A 19,470-nucleotide genomic window follows, 5' to 3' on the forward strand; every position below is an offset into this window, starting at 1 on the left:
TCTTAATCATGTGCTTAGTGTATATGTGTGTGTGCGCACGCATGTTCATGTGTGTGTGTTTTCGTGTGTGTGCACATGTTTGTGTGCGTGCATGCATATGTGTGCATGTTCATGTGTGTATGAGTGCGTGTGTGTGCGCTGCGTGTTCATGTGTGTGTCGTGTGTGTGCATGTTCATGTGTGTGTGCGTGCATGCATATGTGTGCATGTTCATGTGTGTATGTGTGCATGCATATGTGTGCATGTTTATATGTGTTTTCGTGTGTGTGCATGTGTTTGTGTGTGTGCGTGCATGCATATGTGTGCATGTTCATGTGTGTGTGTGCACGTGTGTGTGTGTACCTGTATATATAGAGGCATACACACCTCTGTGCACGCACAGGTGCAGGAGGACCCTAGGTGTCCCTGCTGCATCACCTCCGTCTTCCTTCTCTTGAGACGAGGTCTCTCACTGAACCTGGAGCTCCCAGCTTTCCGCCAGGCCGACCGGTCAGCAAGCCACAGTGATCCCCTTGTCTCCACCACCCTCAGCTCTGGGGTTGCAGGCACAGGGGCCACATCCTACTCTTTTATCTGAGCACGGACGATCTGAACTCGGGTCTTCACCCCTGTGCACCGACGACCGGGGGCTCCTTCCCACTGAGCCATCTCCCCAGCCCGGGGAAAACCCATTTCTAGCACGTTCCCAGGTGAGGCTGGCCCAGAGATGGCGCCGTGAGAAACATAGCGAGACACTAATGTCTTCATTGACTTGCCTTATCTGCCACCTTGACTGGGCCACGGGACGCACCCCTATTTAATGCTACCACCAAGCTAAACATCACTCCGGGCCTCTGAGGCTGACTTCAGGTGAGATCAGTGAGCTGCCTGTCTGTCTGTTGGGTTTTTAAGATACAGGGTTTTGCTACATTGGCCAGCCTGGACTTGGGACTCCTGGGCTCAAGTGACCATGAGCAACTCCTGCCTCAGCCTCCTGGGCATCTGGGATGCAGGCACCTCATCGCCTGCCCCTGCTGTTCTGGCTTAGCTCTCCGTTTTTGGCATCAGGCACGCAGCACCAGTTCCCCTGGTCCTCCTTTTGGAGGACAAATCATGGAATTCCTCAGTCCCCACAGCCACGTCGGCCTATCCCTGATAATGAAAATGAATCTGCCTGATTATCTGGTTCCTGTTGCTTTTTGTCTCCCTGGAAATCTCTTACTAGTGTAGTATTAAAGATATAAATCTGAAGACATAAACTTTCCGGGGAGCACAGAGAATGTCAGCGTGTTCTGTTTCAGAGGTCCGAAGGTTAATTTTGTTTTGTTGTCTGGCGACAGGAAAACGGCTTGCTGTAATTGATCCCCTCCTCCAGAAAGAAGGGGAGAGCCTCATCTTTGCAGTCCCAGGGTTAGAAAAGCGATAACCAACCACAATCAACTTTTATCGTCAGCAAGTTGGAGGCCCAACTTTTATCAACGTTATTCAACTCTTATGACTGGTTGTCGGTGTATGTGTGTGTGTGTGTGTGTGTGTGTGTGTGTGTGTGCTCATCTATATGTGTGTGTGCTTACCTATGAATGTGTGTGTGCTCACCTATGAATGTATGTGTGTGCTCACCTATGAATGTGTGTGCATTTGCATGTGGAGGCCAAAGGGCAACAGGAAGTGGTTGGTCCGCCTTATTTTCTTTGAGATGGTGCCTTTTACTGAACTCAGTGCTCACCCGATGCTGCCAGACTGGTTGACCGGCAAGCCCCAGTGATCCTCCTGCCTCCTCCTCCCCGGTGCTGGGATTTATGGACATGCACTGGCTATATCAGAGATTTTTATGTGGGCTCTGGGCATTGAACTTAGGTCCCCACATCAGTTCTCTGCCTCAGCCTTCCTAGGAGGACAAGTGTAAGCTGCCATGCCCAGCTATAATCAATTGAAGTCTTACAGGACTCCATGAGAAAGTCCAGGGTCTGCAGACAGCCACCTCTCTCCTCTTCACTAGGTCGGTCATTCTGAAGGCCTAGGTGGGTGGGTGATGCTTGGGCTCTGAAGGTATATATTGGTGGGGGTGCTTGCTGGAAGACACTGGCTATGGCAGGAACCATTTATCATTTCTTATCATAAGTGAGGAGGGTCTAGCGTGTAATGGGCTGAGGTCAGTGAGGCTGCTAAACACCTAGCAGGCTTAGGAGAGCCTTCTGTAACAAAAACGACCCAATAGAAAATGTCAGGGGTGCCTAGCTGGGAGTCCAAACCATATGCATTCCACAAACCATATGCATTTCACCAACCATATTTTTAAAAGTTAAAAAAGTCATCAGTTACTGGATGTAGGTTCTATGATGACAATTAGGGTAGTCACCAGTCAGATTAAAGGGGAAGGCCCTTTCAGACATCCTCTCTACTCTTGTTAGGAGTCTTAGCTGGGTCATCCTTGTGAATTCCTGGGAATTTCCCTAGTACCAGGTTTCTCCCTGACCCCATAATGGTTCCCTCTATCAAGACATCTCTGTCATTGCTCTCCACATCCATCCCTCCCCCAACTCAGTCTTCATGATCCCTCATATTCCCATCCCCCATCCCCTCCCTTCTGCTCCCTCCCAGTGTACCCAGGAGATCTTAACTATTTTCCCTTCCCGGGGCCCTCCATGTGTGTCCCTCTTAGGGTCCCCCCTTTTGCCTAGCTTCTCTGATGGAAGCAGATGCAGTGACCCACAGCCAAGCACCGGGCTGAGCTCCTGGAGCTCAGCTGAAGAGAGGGAGAAGGGATCATATGAACAAGGGGGTCAAGACCATGATGGGGAGACCACAGACAGCTGACCTGAGCAGAGGGAGCTCACGGACTATGGACTGGCAGCTGGGGGACCTGCACAGGATTGAACCAAGCCCTCTGATTGTGGGTGTCAGTGATGTGGCTTAGTCTGTTGGGGGGGCCTGGTAGTGGTACCAGAACCTATCCCAGAGGCATGAACTGTCTTTTTTAGAGCCCACTCCCTATGATGGGATACCTTGCTCAGCTTTGGTACGGGGGGGGGCATGATCCTGCCTTAGCTTGGTATGCCAGACTTTTTGACTCCCTAAGGAAGGCCTTACCCCTCCGGAGAGTGGATGGGGAATGGGAAGGGGGAGTTGGGGGTGGGAGAAGAGGAAGGAGGGGAAAGGGTGTTGATATGAAAAATAAATTTTTAAATAATAAAAAAATTTTAAGAGTCAAGCATCTATCGTCTTTTGAAAACCTCCAAAATGAAGTTCGGAGGGAGAAAAATAAAAACGTGCATGAGACACTTCTGAGCCATATCAAGTACCATCAGTGTCCCCAAATGAAACGTCAAAAGAATTTCTCCCATGGCTATTTTAATCACCTGACTTCTCTAAGGTAAACAAATGTCACAGTCAAGACTAAAAATAAAGCCTAATCTCAGGCTTAATAGTATGTAATTCATGGGTCCGCCTTTTCTAGGAGTATCAGTATGTCAAATATAAAATGGCATTCGAAATTATAATAAAATTGTCAAGTGACTTGAATTGACAGGACACAGCAAGAATTCATCAAATCAGAAAAAGAAAGTCTCCACATTCCCCATCTCTTAAATATTAAATCTTACCATTAAACATTCATACGGGTATTTTTTAAAGCATTTTCTTATTTTGCATGCATATGTACATATACATGCTGAGAGACACATGGAGCAGCCAGAGGACACCTTGCCAGAGGAGGGAGAGAAGGGGGAGGGGAGCAGCTCTGACGTCGTTCTAGAAGGATGAGACATGGACGTTTCCTGGTACAGAGGGGACATTCGGGAGCTGAGTCCAGGCTGACAGCACTCACCATTCGGAAGGACTTGAGTAAACCCTAGCCCAGGCTTTACAACTCCAAAACAAATGACAAAAATCCCATTTCCAAGCATCCGAATTTTCCTGTTTCAAAGCTCCTCAGAAGCACCAACCCAGAAGTCACTCATTCCCTGGAGATCATAGAGCCAAATGCATAGAACATTTTTAAGGCATTTTGAGGCAAGATACACTTTAAAGGCACTTTTGGTGAATCGAACAGTTCCTTATTTGAAGCCTTGAGGAAACGAAGACAACAGGAAGTTTGTCTAGAACTGAATTTATGTCACCGGTATTTGGAAACAGTCTGGCAACTTCTATTTGGAAGAGTGAGAAGAGTCCTGAGCTGGATCTATGAGTGTCGGTTGATCGGCGTTCTCTTCCATTCCCTGGCATAATTTTGGAAAAACTGTGTCTTAAAATTCATTTGTATATCCGTTAAACACCTTTCTACATATGAGGCACCAAGAGAAAGCTTTGATGGTCCCTAAATTAAAAAAGCTCATAGTTTGATTTTCTACTCACACGTAGATGGACCATCAGTGAACACCAGGACGGGACAGAGGACACACCCTCAGAGAACACCAGGACGGGAACAGAGGACGCACAGTCAGTGAACACCAGGACGGGAACAGAGGACACACCCTCAGTGAGCACCAGGACTGAACAGAGGACACACCCTCAGAGAACACCAGGACGGGAACAGAGGACACACCCTCAGTGAGCACCAGGACGGGACAGAGGACACACCCTCAGAGAACACCAGGACAGGACAGAGGACGCACAGTCAGTGAACACCAGGACGGGAACAGAGGACACACAGTCAGTGAACACCAGGACAGGACAAAGGACACACCCTCAGTGAACACCAGGACGGGAACAGAGGATGCACAGTCAGTGAACACCAGGACGGGAACAGAGGACGCACCCTCAGTGAACACCAGGACGGGAACAGAGGACACACCCTCAGAGAACACCAGGACGGGAACAGAGGACACACCCTCAGTGAGCACCAGGACGGGACAGAGGACACATCCTCAGAGAACACCAGGACGGGACAGAGGACGCACAGTCAGTGAACACCAGGACGGGAACAGAGGATGCACAGTCAGTGAACACCAGGACGGGAACAGAGGACACATCCTCAGTGAGCACCAGGACGGGACAGAGGACACACCCTCAGAGAACACCAGGACGGGACAGAGGACGCACAGTCAGTGAACACCAGGACGGGAACAGAGGACGCACCCTCAGTGAACACCAGGACGGGAACAGAGGATGCACAGTCAGTGAACACCAGGACGGGAACAGAGGACGCACCCTCAGTGAACACCAGGACGGGAACAGAGGACACACCCTCAGAGAACACCAGGACGGGACAGAGGACACACCCTCAGTGAACACCAGGACGGGAACAGAGGACACACCCTCAGAGAACACCAGGACGGGAACAGAGGACACACCCTCAGTGAGCACCAGGACGGGACAGAGGACACACCCTCAGAGAACACCAGGACGGGACAGAGGACGCACAGTCAGTGAACACCAGGACGGGAACAGAGGACGCACCCTCAGTGAACACCAGGACGGGAACAGAGGACGCACCCTCAGTGAACACCAGGACGGGAACAGAGGACACACCCTCAGTGAACACCAGGACGGAACAGAGGACACACCCTCAGAGAACACCAGGACTGGAACAGAGGACACATCCTCAGTGAGCACCAGGACGGGACAGAGGACACACCCTCAGAGAACACCAGGACGGGACAGAGGACGCACAGTCAGTGAACACCAGGACGGGAACAGAGGACACACCCTCAGTGAGCACCAGGACTGAACAGAGGACACACCCTCAGAGAACACCAGGACGGGAACAGAGGACACACCCTCAGTGAGCACCAGGACGGGACAGAGGACACACCCTCAGAGAACACCAGGACAGGACAGAGGATGCACAGTCAGTGAACACCAGGACGGGAACAGAGGACACACAGTCAGTGAACACCAGGACAGGACAAAGGACACACCCTCAGTGAACACCAGGACGGGAACAGAGGATGCACAGTCAGTGAACACCAGGACGGGAACAGAGGACGCACCCTCAGTGAACACCAGGACGGGAACAGAGGACACACCCTCAGAGAACACCAGGACGGGAACAGAGGACACACCCTCAGTGAGCACCAGGACGGGACAGAGGACACATCCTCAGAGAACACCAGGACGGGACAGAGGACGCACAGTCAGTGAACACCAGGACGGGAACAGAGGACGCACAGTCAGTGAACACCAGGACGGGAACAGAGGACACATCCTCAGTGAGCACCAGGACGGGACAGAGGACACACCCTCAGAGAACACCAGGACGGGACAGAGGACGCACAGTCAGTGAACACCAGGACGGGAACAGAGGACGCACCCTCAGTGAACACCAGGACGGGAACAGAGGATGCACAGTCAGTGAACACCAGGACGGGAACAGAGGACGCACCCTCAGTGAACACCAGGACGGGAACAGAGGACACACCCTCAGAGAACACCAGGACGGGACAGAGGACACACCCTCAGTGAACACCAGGACGGGAACAGAGGACACACCCTCAGAGAACACCAGGACGGGAACAGAGGACACACCCTCAGTGAGCACCAGGACGGGACAGAGGACACACCCTCAGAGAACACCAGGACGGGACAGAGGACGCACAGTCAGTGAACACCAGGACGGGAACAGAGGACGCACCCTCAGTGAACACCAGGACGGGAACAGAGGACGCACCCTCAGTGAACACCAGGACGGGACAGAGGACACACCCTCAGAGAACACCAGGACGGGACAGAGGACGCACAGTCAGTGAACACCAGGACGGGACAGAGGACGCACAGTCAGTGAACACCAGGACGGGAACAGAGGACGCACCCTCAGTGAACACCAGGACGGGAACAGAGGATGCACAGTCAGTGAACACCAGGACGGGAACAGAGGACGCACCCTCAGTGAACACCAGGACGGGAACAGAGGACACACCCTCAGTGAACACCAGGACGGGACAGAGGACGCACAGTCAGTGAACACCAGGACGGGAACAGAGGACGCACCCTCAGTGAACACCAGGACGGGACAGAGGACGCACAGTCAGTGAACACCAGGACGGGAACAGAGGACACACCCTCAGTGAACACCAGGACGGGAACAGAGGATGCACAGTCAGTGAACACCAGGATGGGGACAGAGGACGCACCCTCAGTGAGCACCAGGACGGGACAGAGGACACACCCTCAGAGAACACCAGGACAGGACAGAGGACGCACAGTCAGTGAACACCAGGACGGGAACAGAGGACACACAGTCAGTGAACACCAGGACAGGACAGAGGACACACCCTCAGTGAACACCAGGACAGGACAGAGGACACACCCTCAGTGAACACCAGGACGGGAACAGAGGACACACCCTCAGTGAGCACCAGGACGGGACAGAGGACACACCCTCAGAGAACACCAGGACGGGACAGAGGACGCACAGTCAGTGAACACCAGGACGGGAACAGAGGACGCACCCTCAGTGAACACCAGGACGGGAACAGAGGACGCACCCTCAGTGAACACCAGGACGGGAACAGAGGACACACCCTCAGTGAACACCAGGACGGAACAGAGGACACACCCTCAGAGAACACCAGGACTGGAACAGAGGACACATCCTCAGTGAGCACCAGGACGGGACAGAGGACACACCCTCAGAGAACACCAGGACTGGAACAGAGGACACATCCTCAGTGAGCACCAGGACGGAACAGAGGACACACCCTCAGAGAACACCAGGACTGGAACAGAGGACACATCCTCAGTGAGCACCAGGACGGGACAGAGGACACACCCTCAGAGAACACCAGGACGGGACAGAGGACGCACAGTCAGTGAACACCAGGACGGGACAGAGGACGCACAGTCAGTGAACACCAGGACGGGAACAGAGGACGCACCCTCAGTGAACACCAGGACGGGAACAGAGGATGCACAGTCAGTGAACACCAGGACGGGAACAGAGGACGCACCCTCAGTGAACACCAGGACGGGAACAGAGGACACACCCTCAGTGAACACCAGGACGGGACAGAGGACGCACAGTCAGTGAACACCAGGACGGGAACAGAGGACGCACCCTCAGTGAACACCAGGACGGGACAGAGGACGCACAGTCAGTGAACACCAGGACGGGAACAGAGGACGCACCCTCAGTGAACACCAGGACGGGAACAGAGGATGCACAGTCAGTGAACACCAGGATGGGGACAGAGGACGCACCCTCAGTGAGCACCAGGACGGGACAGAGGACACACCCTCAGAGAACACCAGGACAGGACAGAGGACGCACAGTCAGTGAACACCAGGACGGGAACAGAGGACACACAGTCAGTGAACACCAGGACAGGACAGAGGACACACCCTCAGTGAACACCAGGACAGGACAGAGGACACACCCTCAGTGAACACCAGGACGGGAACAGAGGACACACCCTCAGTGAGCACCAGGACGGGACAGAGGACACACCCTCAGAGAACACCAGGACGGGACAGAGGACGCACAGTCAGTGAACACCAGGACGGGAACAGAGGACGCACCCTCAGTGAACACCAGGACGGGAACAGAGGACGCACCCTCAGTGAACACCAGGACGGGAACAGAGGACACACCCTCAGTGAACACCAGGACGGAACAGAGGACACACCCTCAGAGAACACCAGGACTGGAACAGAGGACACATCCTCAGTGAGCACCAGGACGGGACAGAGGACACACCCTCAGAGAACACCAGGACGGGAACAGAGGACACACCCTCAGTGAACACCAGGACGGGACAGAGGACGCACAGTCAGTGAACACCAGGACGGGAACAGAGGACGCACCCTCAGTGAACACCAGGACGGGAACAGAGGACGCACAGTCAGTGAACACCAGGACGGGAACAGAGGACGCACCCTCAGTGAACACCAGGACGGGAACAGAGGATGCACAGTCAGTGAACACCAGGATGGGGACAGAGGACGCACCCTCAGTGAGCACCAGGACGGGACAGAGGACACACCCTCAGAGAACACCAGGACAGGACAGAGGACGCACAGTCAGTGAACACCAGGACGGGAACAGAGGATGCACAGTCAGTGAACACCAGGACAGGACAGAGGACACACCCTCAGTGAACACCAGGACGGGAACAGAGGATGCACAGTCAGTGAACACCAGGACGGGAACAGAGGACGCACCCTCAGTGAACACCAGGACGGGAACAGAGGACACACCCTCAGAGAACACCAGGAGGGGAACAGAGGACACACCCTCAGTGAGCACCAGGACGGGACAGAGGACACATCCTCAGAGAACACCAGGACGGGACAGAGGACGCACAGTCAGTGAACACCAGGACGGGAACAGAGGACACACCCTCAGAGAACACCAGGACGGGAACAGAGGACACACCCTCAGTGAGCACCAGGACGGGACAGAGGACACACCCTCAGAGAACACCAGGACGGGACAGAGGACGCACAGTCAGTGAACACCAGGACGGGAACAGAGGACGCACCCTCAGTGAACACCAGGACGGGAACAGAGGACGCACCCTCAGTGAACACCAGGACGGGACAGAGGACACACCCTCAGAGAACACCAGGACGGGACAGAGGACGCACAGTCAGTGAACACCAGGACGGGACAGAGGACGCACAGTCAGTGAACACCAGGACGGGAACAGAGGACGCACCCTCAGTGAACACCAGGACGGGAACAGAGGATGCACAGTCAGTGAACACCAGGACGGGAACAGAGGACGCACCCTCAGTGAACACCAGGACGGGAACAGAGGACACACCCTCAGTGAACACCAGGACGGGACAGAGGACGCACAGTCAGTGAACACCAGGACGGGAACAGAGGATGCACAGTCAGTGAACACCAGGACAGGACAGAGGACACACCCTCAGTGAACACCAGGACGGGAACAGAGGATGCACAGTCAGTGAACACCAGGACGGGAACAGAGGACGCACCCTCAGTGAACACCAGGACGGGAACAGAGGACACACCCTCAGAGAACACCAGGACGGGAACAGAGGACACACCCTCAGTGAGCACCAGGACGGGACAGAGGACACATCCTCAGAGAACACCAGGACGGGACAGAGGACGCACAGTCAGTGAACACCAGGACGGGAACAGAGGACGCACCCTCAGTGAACACCAGGACGGGAACAGAGGACACACAGTCAGTGAACACCAGGACAGAAGAGAGGACGCACAGTCAGTGAACACCAGGACAGAACAGAGGACGCACAGTCAGTGAACACCAGGACAGAACAGAGGACGCACAGTCAGTAAACACCAGGACGGAACAGAGGACGCACAGTCAGTGAACACCAGGACGGAACAGAGGACGCACCATCATGAACACCAGGACGGGAAGGACAATTAGCAGCACTCAAAAGACAAGCCTTAGGAGCCACTAAGTCAATGGAGATGACTCAGAATCGCTTTCTTTTGTTCATTTTTTCCTTAGAATTCAAGTTATGACCATATGTCTAACTCTCTGAGAGCTTACAGCGTAATCCTAAGACCAATAAAAATACTGAGCTGAAGTGACTCCTGAAATACCCAGCTGATGGCAAATTCCCTTCCCCTCTCACGGGCCACATTTTACTTTTAGACTCGGTGCTGCTGACTCTACAGCCTAGACACAGCTCAACACAGTAAGTGCATTTGCATACTCGAGTTAACACACGTGGTGGTTTGGAAGCGAATGGCCCCATAGGGCTTGTGTTTGGACACTTGGCCCCCAGTTGGTAGAACAGACCAGGGAGAGCCAGGAGGTATGGTTTGCTGGAGGACGTGTTTCCACTGGGGATGGGCCTTAAGGTTAAAGAAAACCTTGTCCGTTCCCAGCGCGCAGTGAGCTATAGGCTGCTGCGTTGCCAGCTTGCCCGTTCCTCGCTGCTTGTTTCCAGGCTGCCCGGCCGCGATGGGCTCTTATCCCTTTGTTACCATAAACCCAGAATAAGTCCTGCCTTCTATAAGTTGCCTTAGTCGCGGTGTTCCATCACAACAATACAGAAGCAACTAATATACCCGCACAGAAAACTCCTAAATATTAAGTACTATAACAAAGACATGTTTGAAGGCAGAAGAAAGCATTAATTTTTAAGGTAAAATGGGAAGCTGGCAGTTCCCTGCCGACTAGTTTGGGTATAGGCACTGTTTCTTCAGGATTCAGGGCACAGGCTGACTGGCATCAAATGACAGACAGTGTCGCCAGAAAGGAGGGGGCAGAGGGACTAAATAGAAGCTGTCATCCTGGAACACTAAGCCAATGACAGTTCCAAGTCCTTGCCAGGTTGCGGTTCCCTTTCCAGAAGACGCTAAGAGCTCCGAGGTGTGTGTAAGGAATTATAGAGCTCCGAGGTGTGCGTAAGGAATTATAGAACTCCGAGGTGTGCGTAAGGAATTATAGAGCTCCGAGGTGTGCGTAAGGAATTATAGAGCTCCGAGGTGTGCGTAAGGAATTATAGAGCTCCGAGGTGTGCGTAAGGAATTATAGAGCTCCGAGGTGTGCGTAAGGAATTATAGAGCTCCGAGGTGTGCGTAAGGAATTATAGAGCTCCGAGGTGTGCGTAAGGAATTATAGAGCTCCGAGGTGTGCGTAAGGAATTATAGAGCTCCGGGATGTGCGTAAGGAATTATAGAGCTCCGGGATGTGCGTAAGGAATTATAGAGCTCCGAGGTGTGCGTAAGGAATTATAGAGCTCCGAGGTGTGCGTAAGGAATTATAGAGCTCCGAGGTGTGTGTAAGGAATTATAGAGCTCCGAGGTGTGTGTAAGGAATTATAGAGCTCCGAGGTGTGTGTAAGGAATTATAGAGCTCCGAGGTGTGTGTAAGGAATTATAGAGCTCCGGGGTGTGTGTAAGGAATTATAGAGCTCCGAGGTGTGTGTAAGGAATTATAGAGCTCCGAGGTGTGTGTAAGGAATTATAGAGCTCCGAGGTGTGTGTAAGGAATTATAGAGCTCCAGGGTGTGCGTAAGGAATTATAGAGCTCCGGGATGTGCGTAAGGAATTATGGAAGCAAAGAGGAGAAGCTGCTTAGCTTAAAGCGGGGGAGCTCAGACTGGAACGTGGGAGCGTTGTGCAGGGGGAGTGATGCTGCCACTGGGTCTTGAAGAATACGCGGGAGTTTTTCGGCATCATGAAAACAAACACCTCGTGGGAACGGAAGCGTAAAGGAATGGTTTGTCAAATTTAAAGCGAATGAAGGGTGGAGGAAGGCAAAAGCTGGGCCGGATTCAAACCTAGCAGGGTTTGCTGTGGCTGCTGGCCTTCTTTCCCTGGCAGGCTGTGGGAAGTCGTTCCCGGATTTGGGGTTATAAAACGAGCAGCTTCGCCTTTCGGGAGCGTCATGTCGACAGCAGGGTGAAAAAGACGGGAGATCTAAGTCTACAGAGAGGGGATCAGGTCGTGGACAGGGATTCTAACCACTCTAGAGATGACGAATTCTGAGTAAAGCCTGCGGCAGTTTCAAGAGAAAAAGACTTGAGGCCATTCATGTGGGCGACTTTAATCAGATAAGCGGAGGCCAGGGAAGAGGACAGAGTGGAGAAGACAGACTAAAGGGCTTTCAACCCCTGCAAGCAGATGAATGAGATGCAGTCTGTGACATTATCTCCACGAGAAATTACCCATTAGCTAAGATCAGGTGGCAGCATCCAAAACAAGGAAAGCAATAGGAATTGAGTTAGCACAGTGCTATGTCCGAGTCTAAATAACAGCTCTGCAAATTAAAAGTTTATAAGCTTTTGCACCAATTTAGCCTCTGGAAATTTAGTCTCATGCAGCATTCATTTGTCTGTAAGTCATCTTGTTGCAAAGAAGACTTGAAGTCAGCCAGGCGTTGGTGGCACGCCTTTAATCCCAGCACTCGGGAGGCAGAGGCAGGTGGATCTCTGTGAGTTTGAGGCCAGCCTGGTCTACAGAGCGAGTTCCAGGGCAGCGTCCAAAGCCATAGAGAAACCCTGTCTCGAAAAACCAAAAAAAAAAAAAAAAAAAAAAAAAAAGAAGAAGACTTGAAATCATTTATGAAACGCGTATAGCCACAGAGAGCTGTTAGCTGCCTGGTGCCCCCCCTCAACTCCACACTCTTAGCTCACGGTCCAAGGGCAGAGTCAGAAGCTCCTATGCAATGACTCGGACCAGTGACATTTGCCATCTCAAACTCAACAGAAAGCAACTGTCACTCAAGCAAAACCTCCAAAGGGCAAACCTGGCAGCTGCTCCAGTCGAGGACCTGGAGTAAATCGGGGACACGCCACCCCCACATAGCAAGCAGTACGTTTCCCAGCATCCGTTCTGGTTCCCTTAGCTGATGAATATGATCCTATGTTTCCGGCTTGGTATGAGAAACAGAGAAGCACCAAAGAGAGAAGCAACAGAGGCAAAGAGCTGGAGACACAGGGGAAAGAGACGGATGGGAGAGAAGCAGGAAAGGTCGGCGTGAAGACTCTCTCCAAGGGACCAAACTCAGACTGCAAGGAAAATGGAGAAGGCCAGCAAGACGGGGAGGGGGAAGGGGAAGGACGGGGCTGCCATGGCCCCATCTGCTCCTGCAGAGGAAGACGGGGACATTAAACCAGGACGGTCCTCACAAAGAGACTCGAGATCTTCACCACAACCCTGCAAGGCGCCTGTCCCTCCCCGGCTTGTGGGGAACAAGGCAGACTGAGATCTCCAACTGCCCGTTGTATTCGCCTTGGTACCGTGGGATGCATCCAAGCAATCTGATCTCAAATCCATTCACTGAGGACACTCAGGTGTCCTACAGCCACTCTCCCATGGAACCCGGTTGGGGCCACGGAGATGAGAAGAGGGAGGGGCTGTGGCAAACAGAAATGTGTGAGGTGCTGGGGCTCCGCCCGCGCCCCTGATGACGAAGCGGTACAAAAATGTTTGCAATCTGAAAGAGTCCAACCAGCTGTTGACAACCTAGCTGAAAGCTACTTCCTGAATAGGTCGTAAAAGCCTATTTCTACAGTTTGAGCAAATTCAGGGTCCTGGATTGGATGAAGCAAGTTCTATTTTAAGAACTACAGACACCTGCAACGATGCCTGCACGGACTACCAACCGATCAAAGATGAGAGAAGCATCTACCTCGCGGTTATTAGGGACAGGAATTCTCGAGAGCGCGTCTAAGGTATGTGTTGACTCATCTCTTAGTCTGTGGTGTTTCGGCTTAGTAGTAGCCGTCGTTTGAAGCGTACTTATAAATCGGCTAAGCAGCATCCCTAAAGGGAGACAGTGAAAGGAAAGAGTCAGGCTATTAGGCCAAAAATGAACCCACACGTGCCTGACACGGGTGACAGACTGAGTAAGAGTCCCTATTCTTGTCCGCCCGCCGCAGTGGGGGTTTGAACAGGATGGAGTCACCCAGCCCACTGCTGACTAGCGACATTCCAGGGAAACTTCTCTACCCCGTCCTCAGGATGACTCTGACTTTGATAAAATAGCAGCTAGCACAAAAAGCAGCATCCTCAAACCTGACACGCCCTCAGAAGTGTCCAGCCGCTGACTGACATCCGGGGAGGGGCTAGCCTGTTCCAGCAATGAAAACACTGCGTCTTCTCAGAGCGCTCCACTAAGGACAGCCCGAGGCTACACCTCAGCATGTCCACATTCCCAGCGGTCTTCCTGGTGGTTCCTGAAGGAGGCCCACTGTTGCCAGCGCCAGCTCCCAAGACCCTCCACTCTGACAGCTCCCACTTGAAGGAGCACGCGATGACCCTCACCAGCTGAGGTCCAAATATCCAAAAGACACTTCAGAATCTAAGCGGTTACCTTCTATACTTCCCCAAAGCTTTGCTTTCATAAATGCTTGCATTCTTGAGTTCACTTATACCGTGATGGTGCCTAAAGCTTCATCAAGGAGCCGGGCGTTGGCAGCATTGGGGAGGCAGAGGCAGGCGGATCTCTGTGAGTTCAGGGCCAGCCTGGCCTACAGAGCGAGTGCCGGGATAGGCTCCAAAGCTACACAGAGAAACCCTGTCTGGGAAAAAAATGAAACAAAGCAAGCAAACAAACAAAAAACTTCATCACGGGGTTTATCCTTCCGGCCAAGTTAGGTAACTGCCTTAGCCGGCATAGGCTGGTCTAATCTACCAGCTAGTCTCTTCATCATGCCTAAGGTACAGTAACTCACATCACAGTGAGATTTCACCAAGGTTATCAAAAAGAGAGCAACAGGTTAGAAGCCGTCAAGTGAAGCCCACAGCCATTGTTTGGCCTTCCTGATGTTTCCAAGGCCTGCTGAGACAAGTTAGCATCTACAAAGCGTGATAGTTCAGTAAAGTTTCCAGAAAGTTTGAAAAGTAATACAAGCTTCCTTGGAGGTTAAAGACAGGGCTGAGTCTTGCTGGTTGCAAGCCCATCATATTCAGGCAGCCACAACGGCCCTGGACACGTCATTTATTACTAACAACATGACGGCCCTCCTTTGGCCACCAAAACTCTTTCACTGAAGGTGTATGTCAGCAGAATCAGCGCCATGGCCATTGGGAAAGAATGTGATGGCATCCCCGTGCCAACCAAAGAGTAAGTAAGAGCATGGGAACAGCAAAGACGACAAACGAGCCCATTTTGGTGAAGGGTGCTGTTAACACTGGAACTGCTGAAGTACTGCTGCCCAGTAAGCAGCCTCTTTTCTTGATTTTATGCTTTTTTACAAAAGCATATGTACAAAATATACAAGGCCGTCAGCTAAGTTTACGCTACCTTGAACATTTTTGTAAGGCAACATGATAATGAATGCTTCGTAAGATATTAATGGAACATCGGTTTTAAAAATAGTATCTTGTCTTTGAACACTGAAACACACTTGAGTAGACAACAAAATTTGCATAAAGGGCCCCTTCTGGGTTTTTGCAATGAACAGGCACGCGCAGGAGCTTGAGGCGGCTTGTCCCCGCCCATCCACAGCCAAGAACAGAGGAAGAACAAAGCATGTGTGCCGGTCGGCCCGCTCGCTCGCCTATCGTGCTCAGCTTGACTTTGTCACTCCTACCCTTGAGAACCCCCTGCCTAGGGTCTGGCTCTGCCCACACTGGGCCAAATCCATCCATCGATTAATTAAGACGATCCCCTACGGGCCAACGCAATGCAGACCGTCCCTCACTGAGACCCTCTTCCTGGATGAGTCTAAGTTGTGTCTACTTGACGATGAGAGCTAAGCATCACGCCTGGGTTTTTCTCTTGAGGGCCTTCCCAGGATAACACCTTACCCCATATACCACCCCTTCCATCTTATCCGCGCCACCCACACTACTGACAGGCCCAGCTTGCCCTCTGGCAGCATTCAGCAGCCATGAGCCAAACCCTGCCTCCTGTTGGTCTCTGGAACGTCTGAAGTACAGTTAGAATAGCGCCTAGCAGAGAGAGGAAAAAACCAGCTAGGAGTGGTGAGTGAGTGAGTGAGTGAGTGAGTGAGTGAGTGAGTGAGTGAGTGAGTGAGTAAACAGGGGCCGTCTTTTCTACCCTCCTGAGATACTTGGGTAAGATGTTTGTCTATTTTATTTCTCTCACTCGCTCGCTCGCTCACTCTAGTCTATGAGGTGCCTGGTGTGGGGCTGCAGGCCTTGTGAGTCCTCCCTATTACTCTGGTTTTTAGCTTGGCCGTGCTTCTAATCAAGTTTCTAAACTAATAGAAGCTGGAAATCAGGAGCAGAGGAAGGGAAGAAACCAACATCTAAAAGGAACTCGGGGATTTCAGTTTCAATTCAGATTCAAGTGGAATTCGCTGACTAGAAAAGAGTTAAGATTCCAAGTCAACAGAGCGCCACTGACGACCTGAGTTAAAGACTTCCTTCTTTACTTTTTTTTTTGTGTTTGTTTCTTTGTTTGTTTTGTTTTTCCAGACAGGGTTTCTCTGCGTAGCTTTGGAGCCTATCCTGGCACTCGCTCTACAGACCAGGCTGGCCTCTAACTCACAGAGATCTCGGCCTGCCTCTGCCTCCTGAGTGCTGGGATTAAAGGCATGCACCACCAACGACCCGCCCACCCGGCTCCTTTACTTCCTCATAAGCACCAGGTGAGGTGCACTTAAAGACACGGTACAAATAAGCGCATTAGTACCACTACAATGCAGGGCCCTCTTAACTTGCTTTCACATACGTGATACCTCTCCCAGTATTTACACACCAGTGAAGGAAGAGCGTTTTCCCTGCCCCCCCCAAAAGAGAGAACCGCAAAAACTGTAGCTATACGCATATTCGCTATCTAATATTATGTGACAAATTAACGCGAAATTCAGTGGCTTAAGGCAGTAGCAAGCATCTGTCATCTATCACCATTCCTACGATTGACCCAGTGGTCCCAAGTCAAGGTTAGTCATGAAATTCCGTCAGATGTTAGTGGGGGCTCAAGACATTAGGAGATGATGGAGACAGAGAACCCCTTTCCATAGCATGCCACGCCCCTGGTGACAGGCATGCTGGTGCCGGCTCGTTGTGGAGGCCGTGGTTCCTTCCCATGACGGCCTCCACAGGGGACACCCATGATTTCACAATACAGAAGCTTTCTCCCCCAGAACACACCATGTGTGAGTGTGTGTGTGTGTGAGTGTGTGAGTGTGTATGAGAGTGTGTGTGTGTGAGAGTGTGTGTGTGTGAGAGTGTGTGTGTGTGAGAGTGTGAGTGTGTGTGAGTGTGTGTGTGTGTGAGTGTGTGTGTGCGTGTGTGTGCGTGTGTGTGTAAGGCACAGCCGAAGAGTGGTGTGTGCGACTCTGCCTTGGTCTGTATCCTCACTTAGTCCGGATCCCATCAGGAAGGGGAGAACACCGGGCACATTCACCGCCGGTAAGCTTTGGGCACTGAGGCGGTCGGTGACCTGGCTCCCCCAACCCCCATGCTTAAGTGACTTGAAAATGAAGACCAAAAGGTAGAAAACAGAATAAATACCAAATAATACCAAACAGCACATTAAACTCTTGAGGGCGGGTTCAGGTACCAGTGTATGGATGAATACAAGCATGGTGAAGTGTGGCTATACCTTTAATACACGTGTGTATGCAGGGCCCGTATACACACATGCGTGCACGCCTGTCTTCCCGTATACACACATGCGTGCACGCCTGTCTTCCCTGATCTCTATGAAACCGTACACTTTCAAAGGGTGAACTTGGGCAAACCCCTTCCAGACAGGGGCTGCGTCACCCTTACGGCCATCTGACTCACCTCCCGCTGTGCCGTTCCTCGAGAGGTCAACCGTGAACCTGTGCACGCTGTGACTCTGACCCACCTGAAAATAAAGTGATGTCACAAACGCATTGCCTTACAGCGTCACTAAGGGCCAGTCTTGGTGACACGGTGCTTGAGATTCTGCCAGCCTCCAGAGAGCCGCTCTGAGGTCAGAAAACGTGGAGAGGAGATGGAGATGTGTATCTCCTTGGTGTTAGCCTCCCTCCGGAACTCCAAACTTCCTTTATTTCTCTTTAATAACGACAGGTTGAGAGTGGGAGTAGATGCAAGGGTTTTTTTTTTTTTAGATAATCATTATTTTTATATCTCCCCTAAACATCAGCCATGGCGAAATTTCTGAGGCTCGAGGGCCAAATTCCCCCCACTAACGCGTCAACAGCCCCTCCCCCGCGGTAATGGCTGTTAGTCATGCTCCATGCTGTTTACATGTGTGAGGCCTGTGATCTACAGGAGCAACCCAGTCGCAAGGCCCTTGTCGCTCTTTTGAAAGCCTGTGTGCCTCTGCAAGACAGCGCTGCGTAAGGGACAGATCAGCCCAAAGCACGGCTACCCCGACTTCCCCACCCTCCGCAGCTGGGTGACAGGATTTCTTCTGCAGTGTGCCCACACCAGGCTCCGGGGGCCCTTGGCAAAAAAAAGTCATGAATTGCCTGTCTGGCGTCTGAGCGGTTTTCCGTGGCCCCCTCTCCTTCCTTGGGCTTCTTCTGTTGCCTAGGAGACATAAGCTGCCTTCCATATTCCGCTAGTGAGCAGTCGGTCATATTCCAGACCCCTCCCTGAGAACCCTTTTTCTCATGGTAGTTTTCTCCCACGAACTTAGTTGGAGAGCATCCTCCCTCGGTAGGCAAGGCATCATCTGGAGTGGGTCTTCGCTCTGCCCGTGACCTTGGGCTATCTGGCCCGGTAGAGGGGGTGCTTCTTGTCTGCCAATGAGGCCTCTTGAAAGGACAGGGTAGGGCGGTCACTCCCTGTCTTGTGTGGTGGTCACCTCAGAATGACTAATGCCTGGCTGTGTGAGAGAAACCCATCCAGACAAGGCAGAAAAACTCCCAGCTGCAGTCATCTCCACTCACTTGTTAACCGCCAGATGACTCTGCTAGTTAAAGGCCTTGGAGCCCAAGTCTGTGCTGCTAAGTCAGACGCCTGAGACCCACGCGGGGGGAGGAAAAGCCAACTACCGTAAACGGTTTCCGACCTCCACATGTGCCACAGCATGTGTCCACACACACGGTGGGAAAAGTTAGAGGTAGTAAACTGTTGAACTAGCCCTTGTTCCCTGCAGAATAAGAAACCTTATTTTCAACCACAAATACTGTAGTTATTTTTGGTTCATTCTAACAGGGGAATAAGTAGGTACAACTACACCCTTAGAAA

General features: G+C 52.0%; 1 protein-coding gene across 6 annotated transcripts in view; it reads right to left on the reverse strand.

Annotated features, from left to right (window-relative positions):
- Positions 1–19,470, reverse strand: part of Slc44a5 (solute carrier family 44 member 5) — a 288,547-nt gene that overhangs the window by 263,620 nt on the left and 5,457 nt on the right. For 2 of the 6 annotated variants that reach the window (XM_040751570.1, XM_040751566.1), the window contains exon 1: positions 18,073–18,145. The exons of 2 other annotated variants lie outside the window; for them this stretch is intronic. The gene's annotated coding sequence lies outside the window, so the exon portion shown is untranslated. Of the gene's footprint in view, positions 1–18,072; positions 18,147–19,470 lie in introns of those variants that run through there. 2 more of the 6 variants (XM_040751569.1, XM_040751567.1) reach the window with 2 other exon arrangements.

Source organism: Mesocricetus auratus, unplaced genomic scaffold, assembly GCF_017639785.1.
Source record: "Mesocricetus auratus isolate SY011 unplaced genomic scaffold, BCM_Maur_2.0 Super-Scaffold_100009, whole genome shotgun sequence".
Classification (NCBI taxonomy): Eukaryota; Metazoa; Chordata; class Mammalia; order Rodentia; family Cricetidae; genus Mesocricetus; species Mesocricetus auratus.